Source organism: Magallana gigas, chromosome 9 (assembly GCF_963853765.1).
Source record: "Magallana gigas chromosome 9, xbMagGiga1.1, whole genome shotgun sequence".
Lineage (NCBI taxonomy): Eukaryota > Metazoa > Mollusca > Bivalvia > Ostreida > Ostreidae > Magallana > Magallana gigas.
The window spans coordinates 5,188,412-5,211,412 of record NC_088861.1 but is presented as its reverse complement, the minus strand read 5'-3'; the positions used below and the strand labels follow the sequence as shown (position 1 = coordinate 5,211,412).

At 31.7% G+C, this 23,001-nt stretch overlaps 2 long non-coding RNA genes across 2 annotated transcripts; both read left to right on the top strand.

Annotated features, from left to right (window-relative positions):
- The first annotated feature begins 2,807 nt into the window (after positions 1-2,807).
- On the top strand, positions 2,808-5,228 carry LOC117692163 (uncharacterized). Its single transcript, XR_010709760.1, has 4 exons — positions 2,808-2,937; positions 4,474-4,535; positions 4,715-4,867; positions 4,962-5,228. It is a non-coding gene; the product is annotated as an uncharacterized lncRNA (long non-coding RNA).
- Positions 5,229-8,646: 3,418 nt separating this feature from the next.
- On the top strand, positions 8,647-9,861 carry LOC117685371 (uncharacterized). Its single transcript, XR_010709837.1, has 3 exons — positions 8,647-8,739; positions 8,979-9,040; positions 9,464-9,861. It is a non-coding gene; the product is annotated as an uncharacterized lncRNA (long non-coding RNA).
- Positions 9,862-23,001: the final 13,140 nt, after the last annotated feature.

Genomic DNA, 23,001 nt, shown 5'->3' with positions numbered 1-23,001 from the left:
CTCGTATTAAAATGACGACATCAGCGTTTGAGGCAGCGCACCCATAAATACTAAAAGTTTGAAAAGACCTTGAATAAAATCTTAAGAAAGTATCTTTATCTTGAAAGTAAATAAAATTATAATATAATAGTATAATGACATCAAATGAAATTGAAACCCCGACCGATAAAAAAGGATGACAAAATGCTGAGCGATACATTTCAGGAAGAAAGATGTTATACAACAAGTAATACAGGGCAAGTTGGAAGTCGAAAGATCGTTTTTTCTTAGGAAATTTTTTTAAAACAAAGCTAGAAATGCATAGTGAATGTAGACTCAGAGTACATGTTCAAAAAATATTATTTTCAAATATATTTTCGGAAAAAGAACGTGAATGTTCCCGTAAACGATGTGATGGGTTTAACAACGACGGCTGACGTTTTTTCTACGTCACACATTGCGCTGCTTGGCAAAACCTGCTGATATAAATTATTTTGTTTCCTCCAAAAATTATTATTGAGCATGCAATTGGAGTTTGAGGTACTGTTTGTCAAAGGGTCTTTGATCAAAATACTGTTGAAATTATAGTGAACAGAACCTAAAAATTGCCCTCGTAACATTTTTCAATTTTAAAGAATGACGTTTTGTGTTACATAGGATACAGTATGTCAACAGTTTATGACCAAGAAACTCCTCAGAGGGACTTTGGACTAAAATGAAAATATAAAGAATAAAAAAATATATAGAATCATTTTAACAAGTGCTTGGACTGTGGGTAATTGTATGAAACAGCAATTTAACGTAGGCCTGTCTATTTCATTGTTGGCCACTCAGCCATGGCTCTTAAAAATCAATAAATTTTTTCTGGTTTTTAAGCTAAGACTTACGCATTCTATGAATAGATCATTAGACCAGCGCCCTTTTTACCTTGTTTTGATGCAAGAAATAAACATTTACGTCCTACCAAAAGTCCAAGGTCTTGTTAAAATGGACCCGTAACTAAAGAAATATAACATTAGTAACGTCAAAAACTTTCGCCATAGATAAAAATCATGTTTTCCTTTTAAAATAGTAAAGTTTCTAAATGTATCTAACAACACTTAGTTTCCAAATGCTTCGTAATTTAGAACAACTATTCTATTTTGAGGGTTGAGGCTTTTTGCACAGATTAAATACAGGAAACAGGAAACATTGACAATTTCCTTATTTGTTATATGATCTGCTGTACAAATGCATTTTTATCGAAGCAAAGATGCTTGTAAAAACAATTTTGAAGTCTTAGATATTTAGTATTGTAAACGGTTTTGAATTTTCATAATATCCACAAAAATGATAAACAACGCATATTCTCTATATCACAAGGTAGGAAAAAAGTAAAAAAAAAAAAGGTAAACATTATGAAAATTAAATAAACCAGATTTTCTTGTAAGTTGCCTTGGAGTATTTTTTTAATAATATAATACTAAAAAATATTTTCTGATTGATTTCTAATGATATTCAAATAAATCATGATGTAATTACAACGTTGTTTAATAGATTACTAGATACCCTCTCCCTTGTCTCCAAATTGTCCATCCATTTGGGATAAACTAAAACCTAAATATTGGAAACAGCCTTGATTATCTAAGCCACAAAGTATGTATGTTGTCCTCATTCTTCTGGAATTAGAATAGTAAGACCAAGTCATGAGCAAGTTAACCGCTGTCCTGTAATTGCCTTTGTTTAGATCTCCTATGTTTGTCATTGTACGCCATAAACATACCTTAGACAATACAATATAGATATATGATATAGATATATAACAGAAAATTTAAGCAAATATCATAGACTCAACAATACTTTTGTTAAAATATAATTACAATTTTGGTGTGTGTCAATGAAAAGTTCTCTGTACTAGAATATAAATAAATATTTACAAACATTGGCTAATTTATGTACAAAGAACTGTTTTTATTGTTAGGCCATGTATTCTACAGTTACAATGTATCTTGAGTAAATTTGATTCTGTATACTGTATACTTACTACTGATATATGGAAAGTAGGAACATGATTTTTGCATATAGTTAAGATAATAAAGAGAACAAAATATAAGAACATAGATAAGAACATAGATACACGTAAATGAGAATTGTAAAGGAGAAGTGGTGTTTTAAATCAGTTTATTAATTGATGTCTACGATGTACATTCAGTAAAAAAATGACTTTGAAAAAAATAATTTGCTAAAAGAATAAGATATGTTTATTTCTAGAAGATTTATTGCACTAGCAATTAAATATTAGATAATCAGTTCTTAATGAGACTTCTTTTCTTTACCACAGGAAACCAAAAAAATTACATTATTTTGTATCATACATTCTGTACGTGTTGTACTCCTCTTCCGGCATATGGTGTCACATACCACGATCTTTTTCATTCGGCCGCGAAGTAGAAGATTGACCTGTGATGAGTCCTTTGGTTATCCAATTTTAGTCAACATAAAATACATGTATGCTATGAATTGCTCGTATAGACCAAGACCACAGCAAGTAGACAACATTAGTAACGTTAAACGAAGGAACAGGTTATTTATGATTAACCCAATTGTTGCTGAATCAATATGCATATGTAATAAGAATTGATATTCTTACTTCATGTACTTTTACAAGACAAGAGAGTAATAATGTTGGTATATATATTTGATAGAATTAAACATTTTTGAAGAAAAAGATCCAGCTAGAGAGTCATGTCTGACTTCCTCTTTTGATAATATATTTTACGCCATATATTTGGTGTCAGTTGGATGTAACCATTTGTGGAAATGACGAATATCATTATGATTATAGGGAGGAAATGTTTATCAAATGTTATAAATACAAGAAATATCAGAAATTTTTAACAGCGTCATGGTATACCAGCTTTCTCTTGCCATTTCTCTGTTTTGCTGTACCATATTCTGTGCATCTTTTAATTGCGAAAGGTAATGCTTTCTTACATTGTGTCAAATATTTATATTTTTGTGATATGTTTGATAAAGATATGGAAATTAATTGAAACGAAATGGCCGCAATTGAAGTAATGATGATTCAAAGAGATAATTCTGATATTTTGTTCTAATTTCCTTGTATTTTAATTGAAGTACTATTTGTACATGCATTACATAATATACTGAAACAACAAATTAAAATGAAAGTACATTGATTTTATAAAGGTCACATTCTAAATTCAAACACGATTAGATGTGAAACTTGTAAACTGTTTATGAATTTTGTAAAATTAAAAGGAGTTTTACTTTTCATTCCTTTTTGTTCACATTATGTGATTTAAAATCTCTATGTTATTACATTTAAAATAATATTCTAATTTTAAAAAATTAAAATTTATTTAAAAGAATTTGACACGTTATCGTCTTTAGTTGTGTTACATATAATCCTGATTACTGGCGTCGGAAGCAAATTGAAAGGGGGGGGGGGCTAGTATGCCTTTTACTCCAACGTCTCAATCCTTTAAGGTGAACAATTACATTTCCGACGAGAAAAAGTGGGGGGGGGGGCTAAACCCTCTATGCTGCTATGTGCCTAACGGTTAGGTCCAACTTTGCAACCCCCCTAGCCCCCCAGGTTCCGACGCCTATGTTGATAGGGCAAGTAGATGGTCCTATCCGGAATCCATTGTAATATCATTGACATTTTTTATATAAGTACGCTGCTTGTACAAAAATATTCATAAAAAGATTGTAATTTAAATGTTTGTGGGGTGAAGTTCTCTGGTTGCTCTATACTGCCAGGTTCTCTATTGTGTTCAAATAATTATATTTTAACAAAATATATTTCTCCCGTCTTAAAAAACCATTGACATAAATTTCTTTTCGACATTAAAAGATCTTTATGAGATGAGACGTATGTAATTAATCAAGCCCCGACGTTTAAAATAAAACAACTTTTACGTTTTTACAAAATTAATTTAATTTTTAATTTTTGGTTAAATCTTGGGTCGATTTGAGCTTGATCTCCCCTATCACATATCACATAACTATCATTCTAGCTAACGTAAGCCAAATAAATACAAAAATGTAAAAACAATTCGAAGATATTGGGACTTAAATCTTAAGAACAGGAATGTCGTCATAAATAGTTTAGTCAAATTTTCCCGAGAAAAACGAAATATTGAAAGATTCAGAATAAAAAACATTGACCGATAACATATATATGAAGTTCAAAACCAAACGATTTACATTGTTTTATAACATTTTTTGTTAATTTTACACGAAAGGACAACCTCAGAACAAACCTATTTACCTACTTATTATACATGTGTAAATGTATATCTGGAAAATCGCAATGTCTTTGCAAATACGTGTTTATACCATATATGAAATCTATTTATAAAAATGTTTTTGCAAAGATTGTGAAATCATAATGAAACAAAACGTAATAAGTTTTGCTAATGAAATAAATAAAGTAACCTTATTAAAAGTGTGACGTAAATTCATTGTTAAAGTTAATTTTTCAAATAGATTTTCAGAACAGAAATGTTATAAAGACTGCCAGTGGAACGAAGCATTCAACAAGTGTATTGGTCAGTTAAATTTTCAAAATTCATTTTCGTAGCCTTATGTGTTCATTTCACCGATTAACAGGACGTACTTATAACAATATAAAATGATATTTGATTTTGCTTTGTTCATATTCGTATTTTTTGATCGTTGGTAAAATGCATGCTCATGGCTAATGTTTATCCTTCCTCTCACTTAAAAGACTGTGAAACTGGTTTTTATGGAGAAAACTGTTCAAGTCCATGCAGATATCCGAATTATGGAAAATATTGTCAACAAGATTGCTCACACTGTAACCTAGACGAGTGCAATTCAAAACTTGGTTGTATGTCATCCGATATTCCAACTAGTCAAGGTATAGTCAATTAAGATATTGGTAATTGCTAATATTATTTTTAAGCACGTTTCATATGCAAGATTTATTTAACCTAGAAATATTTGTTCTTCAGATTATAATACATCAAAGGAAAAATCCATTCAACTGAAATACATCATCATTGGATTAATAGCATTTGGATTTTTTGCTACTTTCATTATTATTGCTTATGTGTACAAAATGAAAAGACGGTCTTTTGAAAATGAAAGGACTTGGTCCTCATTTGTGCAGAGACTTCGTTATTATTAACTTTGCTTTTGCAAAACTAAAACAATTTGCTATTTTTAAAATCATTTCATATAATAAAAGTTTCAAAACAAATATGTGTCTAAAATTTAATTTTTCATAATGATGCTAAATAATTTGACTTTATTTTGTCACAGAGGAGAAATTTAATCTTCCAATGCACGTATGTTCTTATGTTCTATTCATTTGTTAAAACTTACAACTTATTGGCTACAAAAAGACTTGAGAGTAAGTGACAAATTTTTTTTAAGATTAATTGTCTTTAATATAATAGTTATCACGTTTCCTCTATGTGTTATTAGTACATCATATATTAATTATATAAAATTTATGAAAGATCCCTTATTTATATAATTCATTTTTATGACTGCATCATACCCTTTGATAAGTTTTCATGCAGGCAATTACTTCTTGTCCTACGTCGTAATGAATTGATATAATGATCCATTTAACAATGTTGTAAACTCTTTATGAATTTTGTTACAAAATTCTACTTGAAATTGCATTTGGGACTTATTGATAGAAACTTAATAGTTTAAATATACCTTAAACCAAACAAATATTTTCCTGGTTGTAACAGGTGGCTCTTAAAAAAAGCTTGTCGGTTATGAACGTTTAAAAAAATGCCACAAGTATACTTTCAACTAATTTTAGTCAAGTGCAGCAATGTACAGCAATTTTAAGAATCCAGATTGTTACTGTTAAATAACCCCTTCCCTGTTCAATTTAATTCTTTTAAAATATTTTTTTTAGTATTTTGATAACACAACTACATGTATTATCGAACTTAAATTACCAAATTTTAGCGCGTAATATTTGGTATAGAAGAAATGGCGACATATATTGAAATGGTAATCCATTGTCGTCCAGACAATATGGTAAATGCTGTGTTTCAATTAATTAGCATTAACATTTATGAGAAAATATTACGGTTGGTATTGTTTCAAAATTATCTTTGAAAATCGGTACTGTGTGATCCCACACATAAAGAAAAGGAGTGACAATTTGATTTTCATTTTTTTCATGCGTTTTAGTGATCACATCGAATCTTCTCTAATAATAATAGTTGACATAAAGACTTTTCAGCTACGACTGAATGCGATCCAACCTTTCGGAATGCACTGCACGATCATAAATACGAACATCTTACAACGTTTTCTTGTACTTGCAAAAGAGATGCACGATTTCTAAAGATTGTAAGATGAATCGCAACTGTCTATGCGTGTGGGTTTTTTTGCAACCATGCGACTGTTGCTTAACGTGTGTCATGTAAATTACAACGTTTTATTATTATTGCACGATTTATAATGCAGCTTCAATATGCCATACTTTTATCCCAAAGTATATATACCATGATTAATCATCTCTGTTGCAGACAACAGTTAACCATGGATGCTGCTGCATCAAATACCTAGCTACTTGCCGTCTGCTGTGTTTATACATGTATATACCTTTTATATATCAGCGCCCATATCAATCGGTGCATACTCTATCGTCCGATCATTTGATCACTCGTGCTACCCTATCGCATTATTATTTAACAGTCGCATTCATTATAAAACAATCGCATGTAGACCTGAGATTTATCGCAAGATTTAATCATTTGTATCACATTATAGTCGTTTTAGATCGTGTGAATTTCATTCGAAGCTTCTTCTTATGCTATTTTTTGGCAAAAATTGACCATGACAAGAAGTGATATCGAAACGTGTACAATAATTTAAAGTCTAAACGTAAATTTTATAACAGGAGCAGAGCAAACACGGACCTCTAAAAAATAGGAGGAGAATCAGGTGTTATGTAGGAGTGAGCAATCTCTGCAGACCGGTCACAACCGCCGTGTGCTTTTTGTTATAATGGGGTAAAACGGAGAAATCAGTAGACAACTACATTATAGGTGATTAATTATGGTCTAACAATAAGTATGAAAAACGCCAGTCAGGTGCGACCCAATGGAAGATTGTATTTGCTGACTGTATAGTTAATCTAAATCTAAATTTTTCGGTTGCATGAATATTTTATAGCTTCTGGTTTTGCTCCAGTTGTGAAAGGGCCTTTATGAAATGTCATACATCATAAACTATCATAAATTCAATTTAATATAGAACATTTGAGAATGCTTGTACATGTTATGTAATGCTCATGTCTCTTTTTGAAACATAAACCTTTTAAATTACGTTCTATATTAGAATTCAAGCTTAATTTGGTCATGACTCATTAACTTAATAAAAAACCCAACAACAGTATTCTTGTGTGACCCAAGAGAATTGCATTATATGACGCATACAATTTTAGTCTTTCATTGAAGCAGCCGTTAATAGGGGATGGCTAATTAAATTGCCAACCGTAAACACCCATTGTTTCCTATACCATTGTTAACCGGAAATGTGTTAAAACACAAAGTCCGTATGTGTAGTCTGGTTACAGCGCGAAAAATTATAAATTTAAGTGGGAAAGTGACATAGTTGACTCGGAGTATCATTAGATGATTCAAACTATAAACAATTGATAGAAAATAGAAGGGAGCATTAATATATAGAGTTGTTCTTTAGAGGACATATCCTTAATTTGTATCACGTTTCTCATTATGTAACTGAGTACATGTATTAACATGACTTGTCTTAAATCCTAGAAATATAAATGTTGAAGTAATTATTATCGGAATCATTATTTTCATTTCATATAAATTCTTTACATTACAAGATTCTTACTGTAAACAAGCGCAATAGTAAATAAATTCTATTCGACATATTCAAGACACCATGCCTCATTATCATTATACTATTGACCAGAAGGGTTTTGTTAGGAAGGTAAGGTAACTTTTCGTTTGGATAGATAAATATAACATAGAACTTTTTTTTAAAACAAAACGTAACCGGTAAAATGTTTTTATGCCTACATTGTCTACTCTAAATAGCTGAATTGCATATGTCCAATCAAGCATTATACATTGTATTTGTCTGATGACCCTCAAGAACAATGTACACACCATTTAATCACGAAGAACTGCAATATCAATGTTTCTATTATTTTACTATTGTTTTCACTGCTTCAAACTTATAATCATATACCAAATTAACTTGCTTATAGATACTACATATACTGTTACTTCAAGCATTCATATATCCTCATTAACACAAAACTATGGATGAATATAGCATATTATGACAAGAAATATACTCAAATGCCATCGTTGCAGATAACAGTTTGAACAGGCTTGCTTATATTCAATTTTGTATTTGCCTAAACTATCTTATATCGTATTTATTACCATGTAATAAAAGCTGTAATATGATTATTTTTAGTTTTATTTTCAAATATCAAAAAATGTAGTGCAAGTAACAATATACAATCTATTCTAAGTTAACTTTATTTCACTCATATTAAACAACTGAGTCAAGCGATTGATGGTATTTGACTGGTAGGAACTACTCTTTTGAAATTAAAATTTGCACATGCCATAATTAAACACGAGGAAATGTAAATCACATGCTCAAGCATCAGAAAGTATCAAAAATTCACTACAGAGAAATGATGTTCCATAATTCTGTCGCAGTTTTTGTGATCTACAGCACCACATTATGCACGTCTTTAAACTGCGAAAGGTAAAACTTTTAGATATTAAAAAATGATGTAGAAAAAAAGAAATCTATGTATTTTCATAAATAATCCACATAAATGTTATGTCCAAAGATAAGGCTTAAAAAAGGATGCTTCTTACTCTCCATTTTTAATCGATTTAAATGAATTTATTGCTTTTATTGTCAATTTAACATATACTGTTTACTTCTTTAAATTGCATGTTCTTAATTTTTTCCAAACAATTGCTCTTAATGTCAAAAAGGAAATCAGAAGAAAACTGTACGGAAGATTGCCAATGGATGAAGGTGGACGATAAATGCATTGGTCAGTGGAAATTTTTTGTTTTTCATTTTTGTTTACTGTGGAATCATTTTTATTCGTTGGAATCAATGTTCGTGGGTAGCAAAAGTTTTCCTGGTTCGAGGGGATGTAATTTCCTTGGTAGTGTAATCGGGATAAATTTAATAAATATAAAACAGGTGATTGTAAATAGGTTTGTGGGGATGTAAATTCGTGGGTATGGGTTACCCACGAACGCCTCGTACATTGGTCCCCCATGAATAATGATGATTTCACAGTATTTTAGTGGTACGTTTTAAATCTACACAATGGAGAGAAGCAATTACAAAATTGTTTAATGACGTTAAATAATTTTGCTTTCCCTATTACAATCTGTACATGAAAATTCAATATTGTTTGTTTAATATTTGGACATAGATTTGTTATTAATTTTCTATGACTTGGCAGATTGTCCGGTTGGTTACTATGGAAGACACTGTTCGAGATCATGCAGATATCCAAGCTATGGGATAAATTGCCAACATGATTGTTCAGAGTGTGGTCAGGAAGCTTGCAGTGTGATCTTTGGTTGTATGACAAGTGGTAAACAAACTCAGAGTGGTACAATTATGATTTCACAAATACACTGACTACCAATTCATTCTTCCCTATCGTTATACTGAACAATTCTAGAATAGATGCAGATTAAACTATTAAAATAGTCTATACTGTATCAACTTGAAATTGACGAAAGTTTCCATTCATTTATTTTTATTTGTTTGCACCAAAAAAAAAATTGTATACCTTTTTTCATTCATTATCATCATCATGTTGTCTTATTCTAAATAAATAATATGTCAATTGACAATAATCAAAAGGAAAGCATGGATTTAATGAGTGAATTTATTCGTATATCTTAGTCAGTACTATTTATGTATGTATTGTTTTGGAAAGATTTGTTCTTCCGATTCCCTGTAATGTTTTTATTCGTCCTCTGTCTAAGAAATGTCATTTGACTTGCAATGTTCTGATTTTATTTCTCACCGGTCCAATATGGATCAAATAAAATCCATACATTACTTGTATATAATACAAAATTTAAAAAACCTGTTTCATATAAAGGCTGTAGCAAATCTCTGTGTAAAACCATATCCAGAAGTCTTGTGTTTCTTCGTTGCCACTATCTTACTCAAACCAATCAGGAGATAACCATAAGCTTAAGCTCGAAATATATCTGGGTGATATCATTTTATTGTAATTGCATAGATTATTTCTACAATTCTAAACTTTACTGATGTTCAAGGACATTTGGTGACATTAATCAATGTCAAATATTTATGCATAAACCATTTTTCTAACCATACCTGGTATTCAATTCACTCACAGAGTGCGCTTTTGCAAAGGAAGCATATCAATACTGAGAAAAAAAATGATAGGTTGGATGAAATGATCATAGCAAATTTTAATAGAATCCTTATTTAGACCATAATTAAGTCGTCTACTCCTGCTCAAATCTGGATCATACTTTGTCAAAAACTCAAATACTGTGGAATTATCAATGTTCATAAGGGACCAATGTTCGTGGCATTCGTGAGTTACCATTGCACACAAATTAACATCCCAACGAATGTATGTGCAAGCATTTATTTAGTACTTGTTTGCAAAATTGAACCTGCTACCTACGAAATTACGTCCCCACGAACTAAAAAAATTTTGTCTCACGACAAGCATTCACCCGAATAAAACTGATTCCACAGTAAAAGTATCCATGCACTATTTGTCTTCGTAATACTCACACATTTCAAAAGAATTAAAAGGTTTTCTAAAAACAGTAGTCGTATTTACCCTTTATTTAAAACGAACCCCGTGTGCTGTTACGTTATCATAATATAATTATATTTAGCTCGACCATGGGATTGGCCCTTTTTATTATTTTGACAGATTGCCCGGATGGCTACTATGGAATAAACTGTTCAAGACAATGCAGGTATCCAAACTATGGGAAACATTGTCAACAGGACTGTTCACATTGTAACCGGAAGATGTGCAATTCAGCTGTTGGTTGTCGAACACAAAATGGGACAATTGACAGAGGTACATAAAAACATGAGTTATAGCATACCAAATGAAACATTTATAAAAATTAATTTAAAAGCATCAAAAAGTATACTTTATCATCCACAAGGCAACAGGTGAGCAACTTTTTTTTAAATTAAAAAAGATAACACAATATATTCTTTCTTCACTTGCTTAAACGTGTATAACAAAGCGATACGTTGCATGCTAATAACTAAGTATCCACAAGCTCGATGTCCGTTACCGTAGACTTTGATTTTTTTATTATTTGAGATGTTTCAATTTTCTAATATATTTAAAAGCTTGAATAAAAAAAATCAAATAATTCAAATACACAAAGAAATATTTATAGTTTTTTTTTATAAACCCTATTACTATTTGTCTTTACTATCGTTTAAAAAATGTTACAACAGTCTAGCGATAAACAACTGCACTAAAATCAAACATAAGTCAAAATATTTATGTCCATATCCCGTCTGTCTTTATTCAGAATCTTCGAAAATGATACAAGGTTTGAATCTACCATTGGTTATCGGAGTTTTCGTCGGGGTTTCAGCCATTGTTGTGATTGCAGTCCTCTTGGTCATATCTTTTGCAAACAGAAGATTCTACTCGAATCAAATAAAAGAAAACGCCTATTATGTTGGATCCGTCGTGTCAGAACACGTCACTACCACGCTGTGTAGAGTACCTGAACAACGCAGTGACATTTGCGATGAAAATATACCTACTGACAACAACACATACATGCTAGCGAGCTCATTGCGATACGAGAACATGTAATTTTAGTACTTGTAAATATGCATTCTTTTGTTAAACACTAATTGTATATAAATTTCTAATTATTGCATGAGTAAAAAAATGATGTCGAAAGCAATGTGAAATAAAGGCTTTTTCCTGCTTAATATTACAGATTTTTTCTTCTACATTTGAAAAATTATTTATTAAGTTCAATAATTTCCCAGTTCTCCTATGCAGTATAATTGTCTAACGGTTTTACATGTGTATATTTCATTTTACAATTTATTAAAAATTTCATGTTTTGCTTTTATGATTTTATTTTCATAACGCCACGTACATCTAATACAATATTAAAGTATATGTTTGAAAGGAATAGTAAAAGGCATAAAGACGAGTATTAGGAAATTTTAAAAATTATTTAATAACTTATTTTGCTATCACCACAGCATATTTCATGTACAGTTTGCGACTTGCGCTATTTTCTTCAATTTTAGAAATTTCATCAAACTTACACATTATTTGTTCCCCATACTTAAGACTTTCAAATTGGCACACGGACACTTTACAAAACTTTGCTATTGAATTATTTTAGCTTTGCACGAGCTCTCGCATACGTTGCATGGTATTTCACATTCGTTGCATGCACTTTAGTGGTCGCACCAGGTCTCCTCAAAATAGTGGACATGCACACTATTCAGTCGCGACCGAATGCGATCCAAATTATCACAATGCAAAGCACGAACATTGGTACAAACGTCTTTTAACGTTTGTGCAGTCACAAAATGTTGCATGGTTTTTAAAAGTCGTCAGGTGAATTTCAGATGTCTATGCATGTGTTTTTAACCTAAGAATGTTGCTTCACGTGCCTCACGTAATTAGTATCACGTTTTATTATCATTGCACGATTTATCACCTTCAAGTTGCCATGCTTTGCCAATAGTATATATACCCTGTATGAGTATCCCTGTTTCAGACTACAGTTGGCCATTGCCTTTAGGTATGAAAATTGGTTTGGATAAAAATGATGTTGCCCGATCTAATTTATTTACTCTAAGAAGTCAAATGTCATGATTTCAAACTACCCTTTTGATGAAGACATTAAAAATTTCTTTGAAATATTTGTGAAATATGTAGGTTGAGGGTTATATAGATTTGGAACCATGACGTCACCGTTTGTCTTGTGATTAGTTTTCATTAATCTCTAAGGAATAATGCCTAAAAAGGCTAAAAGTGGACACAGGTCAACATTAAGGACTCCTACCATTTAAGAGAAAAAACCCAAACCTCTCCAAATACTACGATTTCGTGAAAAAAATGATCTTATTATTTGACGAGTAACTTGGTGTCTTTTTTAAAAAGCTACATGTAACATACGTTATTGAGTCCCATTTTATCCGAATTGATAAATGCATGATTTTTATCTAAAACTGCTGAAACTGAGATTAACAAACTCTCATGATCAAACATGGCTGTTGATGCATTGATAATAGCGTGGATATTGTTTTAATTGCGATTGTACATCTAGCTCATTGCTCATTGAAAAATTAAAACATGACACTGTTTAACACTTTTTCCGTTCTCATTTATATAACTCGTGAATTTGAAACGAATTATATCGATTTGATTGATATATCAGTTGCATATAAAACACAGTTGATTTAAATTTCCGCTACGTATGAATCTTCCAGCTATAAAAATTAATCAGAAATTGATATAGTCAAGGAGAAAAAACAGTTATCATAATTAGAAACCGGAAGAAAGCTGTTTCAAGACCACGAGCGATCAAATTTATAATTCAGCAGAATGAGACTCCAGAATTATGTTGTAGTCTTGCTGCTGTGTATTTCAACTTTGCACGCATCTTCAAATTGTGAAAGATAAGAATAAAAAGTTTGTAATGATATAATTAGGAAAAAATGAATATACCTTTCTCTGAAAAGTATTAACTTTATTACTGTGAAATTATCATTATTCGTGGGAACCAATGTTCCTGGCGTTCGTGGGTAACCCTTGCCCACGAATTTACATCCCCACGAACTTACACAATCATATATTTTAGATTTTTTTAAAAAAATATCCCGATTACACTACCAACGAAACTACATCCCCTCGAACCAGGAAAATGTTACCCACGAACATTGATCCCAACGAATAAAAGTGATTCCACAGTATCTATTTTTTTCATAGATAGGTTTTCTGAATTTCTATGCCAACATTTTCCAGGGTCTTTGTCTAGATCTGTGATAACAATACGAATCAGGTCTGTAATTTTGTTATGCATCGTTTAATACATTGCATCGATGTCGAAAATAACAATGACGGGGTTTGTTTAGCTATACAAATTAAAAAAAACGTACAAATATCAATAATGTCATAATTTTTAAAAAAAAATTAATAAAAATTATATAATATAAATAATTAGGAATATTTTTCTAAAAATATAATTAATTTATCAAATACGGTTGAACATGATCAAATCTATCATAAAGCCCTTTGATCGTTCCCAACCTTGCTTTTCCCCCTCATAATACGAAATGATTCCTTATTCCTCAAACAAAACAGTTGTTCATTCTATAAATTACAGCCAAACATATTTAAAACAAGTGAGGGAAGGTAAATTGAAAATATGCATTAGAAATCTTGTATTGCATTTAGATTTATTTCTTATTGGTTAACTCTTGATTCACTGATAGGCTTTTCGACTGTTTTTTATGGAACTAACTGTTCAAGACCATGCAGGTATCCAAATTATGAATCAAACTGTCAACAAGATTGTTCACACTATGATCGTAAACTGTGCAATGCAACAATTGGCTGTTTGACAACTAGTATCGATGTGCCATTTCATCAGGGTAGATTTAATCTATATAAAAACAATGTATTAATGTATAATTTGTAAGTAATTTCTTAAAGATGACTGTCTTTACCTGAAAATATTTTCTGAACCAACATTTATTCATTAATTATCAAATATTAACATCTACCAAGTATTTCTTATGGAAAATTATAGTTAATTCATTGCTCTATAGAAACAGCCAGACTTATATCTAAACGCCCTGTTTATCGATAAGTCGTAATCAACAACTGAAACTAACAGGAAACTGACGGGACGGAAATTGATACGCCCTGTTTATCGATTGGGCGAAGCCTACAGCGACCTTAAAAAAAATCACGGACTGCATGAAATAATCATGATGATGTCTCAGTCTCACAGGAGACGATTTGACTGTTTCTTTTAACTAACGTACTTATGGACATTAACATTAATTTAGTTATTTTTACTTTTCATAATAAATTTATTAATTAGTTAAAAAAAAGATGTTAATGTAAACAACGGTTTGTAGAAAATTGTGAAAACAATGCACTATTATGCAGAATATCATTCTTACCGTCTTCTGTACCCCGAATCAACACACAGGGGCTTGGTTGTTGGATAGTGAATTTCCTAATTATTTGTTCCCGAAGAAAACATTGATTCAAATTGGTAATCTTATGTGTATTTCTGTGTATTGCAATAAATAAATTCACTGAAACCCCCCGTTTCAGTGATGTTAAAAAAGTGTATTCAATGTACATTAAAAAAAGTAAAGGGACGACGCTCGCCTTCTTGGATTTATAGGGGGGCTCGTTTCAAGCTATGTTTTAAACAAAATATTTAAATTACTTATTCCTATCGTCTGACTACATCTGTATACTGCATAATAAACACATCGTTCCGAAATGTACTAGGTACTTGCCAAACTTATCGAAAGCAACGGAAGTTTACTTCTGAGTGACGTAAATTCTCTATATAATCACTGAGATGTTCCGAAAATGTATGATAAATCTAGAGAGAACATTAATTCCGCGAAAAGATATTCCTCTTGGTTTATCCAATGCTTTCGGATCTCCTCAGTGATTACATGGAGAGTTTGCATCAACTCCCGTTGCTTTCGATAAGTTTGGCGAGTATCTAGTACATTTCGGAACGATGTGTTTTTTATGCAGCGTATATATGTAGTCAGACGATAGGAATACAACCTAGATCTCGTCAGAAATCGTTGGAGAAACGGAAGAACTTGTTTAAAACATAGCTTGAAACGAGGACCCCCTATAAATCCAATATGGCGAAGGTCGTCCCTTTACTTTTTTTTAATGTACATTGAATACACTTTTTTAACATCATGACTGGGGGTTTTCAGTGTATTTATTTAATGTAATACACAGGAATCCATCTAAGATTACCAATCTTAATCAATTTTTTCTTCGGTAACAAATAATTAAGAACTTCACTATCCAACAACCAAGCCCATGTGAATCAACAGACCAACCCGATAACGAACCCGATTGTAATGATACAAAAAACCCTGTCGATTAAATTAACAACACAACGCTTAAAACTATTTTATAGAACCTATTTGTTAGAAACAATAAAAGGAATGGTCCAAGTAATGCACGATATTATTACTGACTACATACTTTCCTCGTTTATTCAATACACACCGAACCCGAAACGCATAAAGAAAAAAAAAGGGTGGAAAACTGAAGTGCGACAGACAGACGGACAGACAGACAGACAGACAGACGGACACAGAGGAAAGCTATAGTCCCCTCCGGTCAAACCGGTAGGGGACTAATAAAATGCTTTCTTTGATAATTCATGCGGGTTATGAAAGGAGCGATCATTGCAAATTTTTTTACCATAACCCGCTAACGCGCGTTATGTATTTTTTCTGCAATGTCGCCACCTTCATATCCCGAATGAATCACCAAAGAAAATCATTTTATTGTTTAAATATAAACAAATGCTGGCGGATTCGAACTCGTGATCTGCAGTTCACAAGCACGATACTTTAGCAAATGATCAATGATGATATTCAACCAAATCTATAAATTCAGACAATTTAACAACACATTTAAATTACCATCCTATGACGAAGTTTCATCAAAAGTGTAAAGCTAATGGAGTGAGCCACCTTAACTTATTAATTGTTTCTTTTCAGGCTCCATTGGCCTTGATTTTGTCATTATCATTATTGGATTAATAAATTTAGCGTCTGGTTTTTTTTGGTCACGATGGTTTCCATGATCTGCCTATTATGAATTTAATCTACAAATGTAATGTTTGTTTATTTATGTTTACCTTATCACACCGTCCTGTCATCAAATTTTGCTATTGCGACATTTGAAATATGAAGATCGTTTCATTAAGTAAATAGTTGTTTGGTAAATCAACTATAGCTACAGACAAAAAACAAATTATTTTGATTTTTTTTTCAAGAGTAGTCACTAGAGAGTTTCCTGTTCTTTATAATCGAGAAAAGTATTTTTCAGCTGTACATGATTGTGGAAAACCCTTTAAAACAAATCTTATAATAAAAGTTAAAAAATCATAAAGCTTTGTAATAAATCTGTTTTTGTTTTTTAAAATTAATGTGTCAACGAAGATATCTTCAATAATGTTCCCTTTCATCGATTTCAATTGCACTTTTCACATATGTGGGGTGGGAATTTTAATCAAAAATTGTTCAGATGTGCTGCATAAACATTCTGGGGCAGACTACAGTTATGTCCATGAATTTTGATATTCGCACCTCATTATGGAATGATGTTAATAAAGAAAAAATAAGTAAAATATCTGTATTTCAATGATGTAATCGACACAGGCGAGTCCCTAAGTTTTTATTCCGTTAAGTTATGTGATTGCAGTAATCAGTGTTCAGTATCCAGTACTCAGTATTTTTTTGATAGAATTGTTGTAATTAACTAGATCAGGCAGGGATACGACGTATTCTTTTGTGACGTATAAAAAATTACCTAATCTGCTGGAGACGGTATATACTTATCGTTTAGATATTATACATTTATTGCATGATTATGAGGGAAATATGAAGATTTATTCCCCTATGGAAAATCACAATTCCCGAGAGCAACACCCTAGAATAAATCTTTATATTTTCCGATCATTCATGCAATCAATCGTTTATTTTATCGAACGGCAAGTGAGAATTTAGAACACAGCGGGTTCTAATCGTTTTTCATTATAGTAAAGCAAATAACTTACGTAGTTAATGTTTATCGTTTTCTTTCTTATATCATTCATCTGATATAAAAAAAAACAAATTTTTAATAGAATTATACTTAAAACTAGATTCTTGTTGCTATAGCAACAAAAAGGTCTTCCGTTCCTCATGTTTAAATTTGTAAAAAAAAAACCATTTCTCCTGTTAACAGAAAATGGATATATAGTATATACTGTACTGGAATTCCAAAGAAATAAACAAAAGAAAAAAAAAGGTCAATTTCTGAGTACTTTCTGTGACTACCGGAAGTTTCGCCGGATCAAACAGAATATTAATATAGTAAACCTATCTTTATACATTTTTTGTCTTTCCTCAAAGTTAGGATGTTCAAGTTTTTGTTAGTTATAATATCTCGTTGAGAAAAGGTTTTTGTAGATTTTTGGCTCGGGACCGGAAACGAACAAACGGAAGTGATTTATAAGAAATTAAAAGTAGATATTGAAAAGCATTTACCTACGGTACGTTACTATTCATCAAATTGAAAAAAAAAGTTTAAAAAATATAAAGTTAAAAAATGAAAACGTCTATTGTTTGAACGCTTCAAGTGCGAACTGGAAGTGACGTACGACAAAATAAAAGCCTTAAAAGACATGTTCAATCAAATGTCCATTATCCATATAAATTTTGTGTCTTGATCTCCCACAGTCTCTGAAATCTTCTTGGTGCTTTGTTTTTTATAAAAGAAAGCTACCTGAGATTTTTGAAATGTCTTACCGGAAGTAGAACTTTTTTTTTATTATGTGTAGATGACCTTTCGTATTTCTATTGCTAAAATGTTTCTTCCATGCTAAATAATCAAAATATATTAAAAAGACAAAATTAGAAGTACTTTCTTTAACGACCGGAAGTTACGCCGGATAAAACAAAATAGTGTTAACACATGTACATACATAAGTCTATCATCTCACGAAGTTTGGTTGTTCAAGTCGATCTCGTTTCAAAAACGTCATTTTCTTTTTGCAGTAGCCAAATGATCTTCTAGAATATGATTGGGGGTGTCATATTGAAGTGTGATCAGGTTCCAGATTTTTTTTTTTTATTAAGGGGATCAGTGGGCAACAAAAAGTGACGTTTTTTTTGGAAAAAAAGTTTGGTTCCCAGAACTCCTCTTACAACTTTTGGGGTAGCTACGTCATCTCTTGGGATATAATTGGGGCTGTCCTATAGATGTGCAATAATCTAAATTTCATCCAGGGAGTCAAATAGTAGCAGAAAATTGACGTTTATCACTAAAAAAAAAACCCATAGATCCAACAACTCCTCTTATGATTTAATGGATAGACACATCATATCTTGGGATATGATAGGGACTGTTCTATAGATGTGCAGTAAGGTTTTAAAAATTTAAATTTCATCCAGGGAGTCAAAAAGTAGCAGAAAATTGACGTTTATCACTTAAAAAAAACATAGATCCTAAAACTCCTTTTATGATTTAATGGATAGACATATCTTGGGATATGATAGGAACTGTTCCATAGATGTGCGTTACGGTTTTGAAAATTTTAATTTAACCCTGAGCCCCATTACCTACCGGTACATACATGTTGATGCCCTTTAAGGATCAAGAATATATATGGTTAAGGGGTAGGGATCTCAACCGTTTTCGAGATATTCGTGCACTTCCTGTTCAAGGGGGGTCATGACCACCCCCGGGGTCCATGACCTACATACCGTTTGATGCCCCTTGACACAAGGAACAAGAATATATATGGTTTAAGGGTGGGGATCTCAACTGTTTTGAAGATATTAAGGGACTTGCTGTTTGAGAGGGCCAGGACCACCCACAGGGCCCATGACCTACATAACATTTGATGCCCCTTGACATCAGAAACATGAATATATATGGTTTAGGGGTCATGATTATAACAGTTTCTGAGATATATGGTAATTTCAAATTCCTGGGGGGTGGGGATGGCCCCAGGGGTCAGATCTAATAAACCCTATATATTGCCAGTGACAGCCAACATATGATTATGAAAACCCTATATTATTATCTTTGTCCGTTTTCAAGTTACCATTTACAATAGAGTCTACGATTCTTCCTACAAGGTTCAATGTTAGACCCCACACCCTTTTAACCCCCCCCCCCCGAAAAGTGATTGTCTAACCCAAAATGAGAAAAATCAAACCATGGTGCACAACTAGATATACAGGCCTATCATATCCTAGAGTTTTGTACAATTCTGTTCAGCCATCTCTGAGAAACAAGTTCAGAGCGGGAAAGAAGAAAAAGAAGAAGAAGAATACATTTATTAGGAACCATACAAATACAATAAGTCTCCAAATTTCATTCGGGAGACTTAATAATAAAGATTAAATAGAGATAGGATCATCAAACATCAATAATTTAAAGATAATTGACAATTTCTGATTCCAAGGGGGTCAGGATGACCCGTTAGGGTCATGACTTACATGCCATAATGATCTGATGCGCCTGCATGACTAAGGAGGAATAATATCTTTAGATTAAGGTGGGGATCTCAATGGTTTTTATGATATTTAATAATTTCAGGAAGAGCACTTGGGATCATGACCTACATACCATCTTAAATGCATTGAACAAAGAAACAATAATATAATATGTACATGATATATGATTCAATTTAAGAACCCAGATATAGGTCAATCATCTGTTTTGTAATACTTCCTATGTATATATACATGTACATGTATTAGTTCGTGTTTTGTTCTATACTATTCATGTTCATGACTGTAGTATGGCTTAGTCTTATTTTAAATTACATTAAAAAATTGTCAAATATATGACTTGGAACCCCCACTCCCAAACACACTCAAATATAAACTGTTCTCCCCCCCCCCCCTCCCTTGTCGAATGATCTATTAAAATCAAAATATAATTTGGGTGTCTAAAAACTTTTATAAACTGGTAAAAAATGTTATTCTTAAAAAAACATTACACCTTGCATAATTGACAAATGATCTATTGAGATATGATCAGAGGTCATATTTCTACCTTGGGATCAATAAGTAGTATTCATTGACAAGTTAAAATTAATAACAATAAATGATTCAAATTAGAAATGTTTATATATATATATGTTTATATATACTCCACATTCACCCCCCCCCCCAATCTAACCTGGTTATAAAGATTCATCAGTCTTCTTAATACATTCTTACATGTGTACAGTAGCAAATTTTAAATCATTTCTTGATTGCTTTTTCTCTCGTGATTCATATTAACATTTTGGAAATTGCTTAATTCAATTTTTAAAGATTTATAAACAAAATGTCATATGCATCACTGCCATGTGTATTTGCCTATTTGGGGCAATTGTAAAGTCTCCTAAACAAAGCAGTGACATCATTAGGCTGGGAATTACCCACATGGATCAAACACTACTGTATAACATATGAATAAGATAAAATACATTACTATTTCGAGTTCTAAAATGTCAGGGTGTCTCCAAGGGGGCATAATCTATATATAAATTTACGCGCAATGACACAAAGAGCAAAAATAAATTATAATAGGTTTAGGGATGAGGATCTCAGATCTCAGAAGTTAACAAAATATACAGTGTAGCATATCATTTCCTATTTCATAAAGGCGGTGGGGGGGGGGGGGGTTTAAAGACAACACCTGGGGGTCATTAATGTACTTTACACCATTTAATTGATGCATCATAATGACATTAGAAGATATTTTGATGCATTATAATACATTAAGAAAGAAATACTCCTTCCTTCCTATTATAACTCATATAAAAATGATAAGTGTTTACACCTACTTACATGTAATACACAAATTTAATAAGAAATTGTTTATACAGGGTCAACATGGGGTCAACTCAATAGTGCAAGTCTGACAAATGAAAAAAATAACTTTTGCGACTAAAATGACAGAAACTTTACAAATGCAATAGGATAGGTAACGATGATAATCTTATTTAACTATTAAAAGTTGATGATACAGTATGTTGTTAAAGAGAGATCACATTTAGAATGTGAAAGTAGAACTTATTTATGAATGCTGGCATCTCATTATATTGTGCTACTGCTACTACATGTATTATGCTTACCTAAATTGGTCAACATCATAATGATAATCCAATTAAAACACAATAATGAATTCCTTTACCTGATCTTAACTAATCTTTTTCTGCATACAGAAAACACAGACATGTATGTATGGGTGTTGCTAAAACGCGGAACGGAAAACGGAACGGAAAGCGGAATGGAATGGAAAATATCATCACGTTTATCGCTTAAAAGGGTATAGACTGGCCAGAAACGATTTACTTTGTATCTTTTATTTATATCTAATGAATGATTATCAACATGTTGCTATCTTATTAATATTCATATGAATGTCTATCAATTATAGCATTGTATTCATTCGGCTTTAGTTGAGTACGAAACGGAAAAATCAAATGTATACGAATTGTGAAACATTAACATGATTAAACGAGCAAATTAGCTATAACTTTTTACTTTTTTTTCTTATATGGTATTGCTGGCATATAAGCGTAACGTACGCAGTTAGTGAAAGCGTTTTATGCGTGTTTTGAGTATTTTTATATTTCAAATATGATGTACATGTATATACTTACATCAAAATTGAATTTTCGGTGTTCTAGACGATCTTTTATCATACAGACGATACAGTATCATTGAGATGGAAGAAAAAAACCGTAGGACTGACGACATTAGAAATTAAAATACAGTAAACATTAAAATACCCGGTAATTTGTGAAACTAGTAATTTGTGAAACAAGTATTTTTAGCAATGCAAATTTGTTTACGTTTGCATTACTAAGCAGTTGTTTATTCCAGCAGCTATATATATATATGATCCAAATAGAGAGCTCTAGACGTTGCCTGGTTTGATTTTCCGATTATATATTGGGACTATAGTCTGTCGATCCAAAAATATTCATACAGCACATTTGGACGATTTATAATGGAAAATGTTGACATCTTTTCTCCATTTGGAAGTCACTCAGAAGACCTTGCACAATTTTGCAACACTATCATCCGGGTCTGTTGAAATGCAAAACCCCGTAGACTTCTTTATTTTCAGCCGTGTATTTATACCAGCTGATAAGCTAGAGAGGACGTTTTAAAGAAAGAATAATGAGAATGTTTAATGCTTCTAAAAAGAGA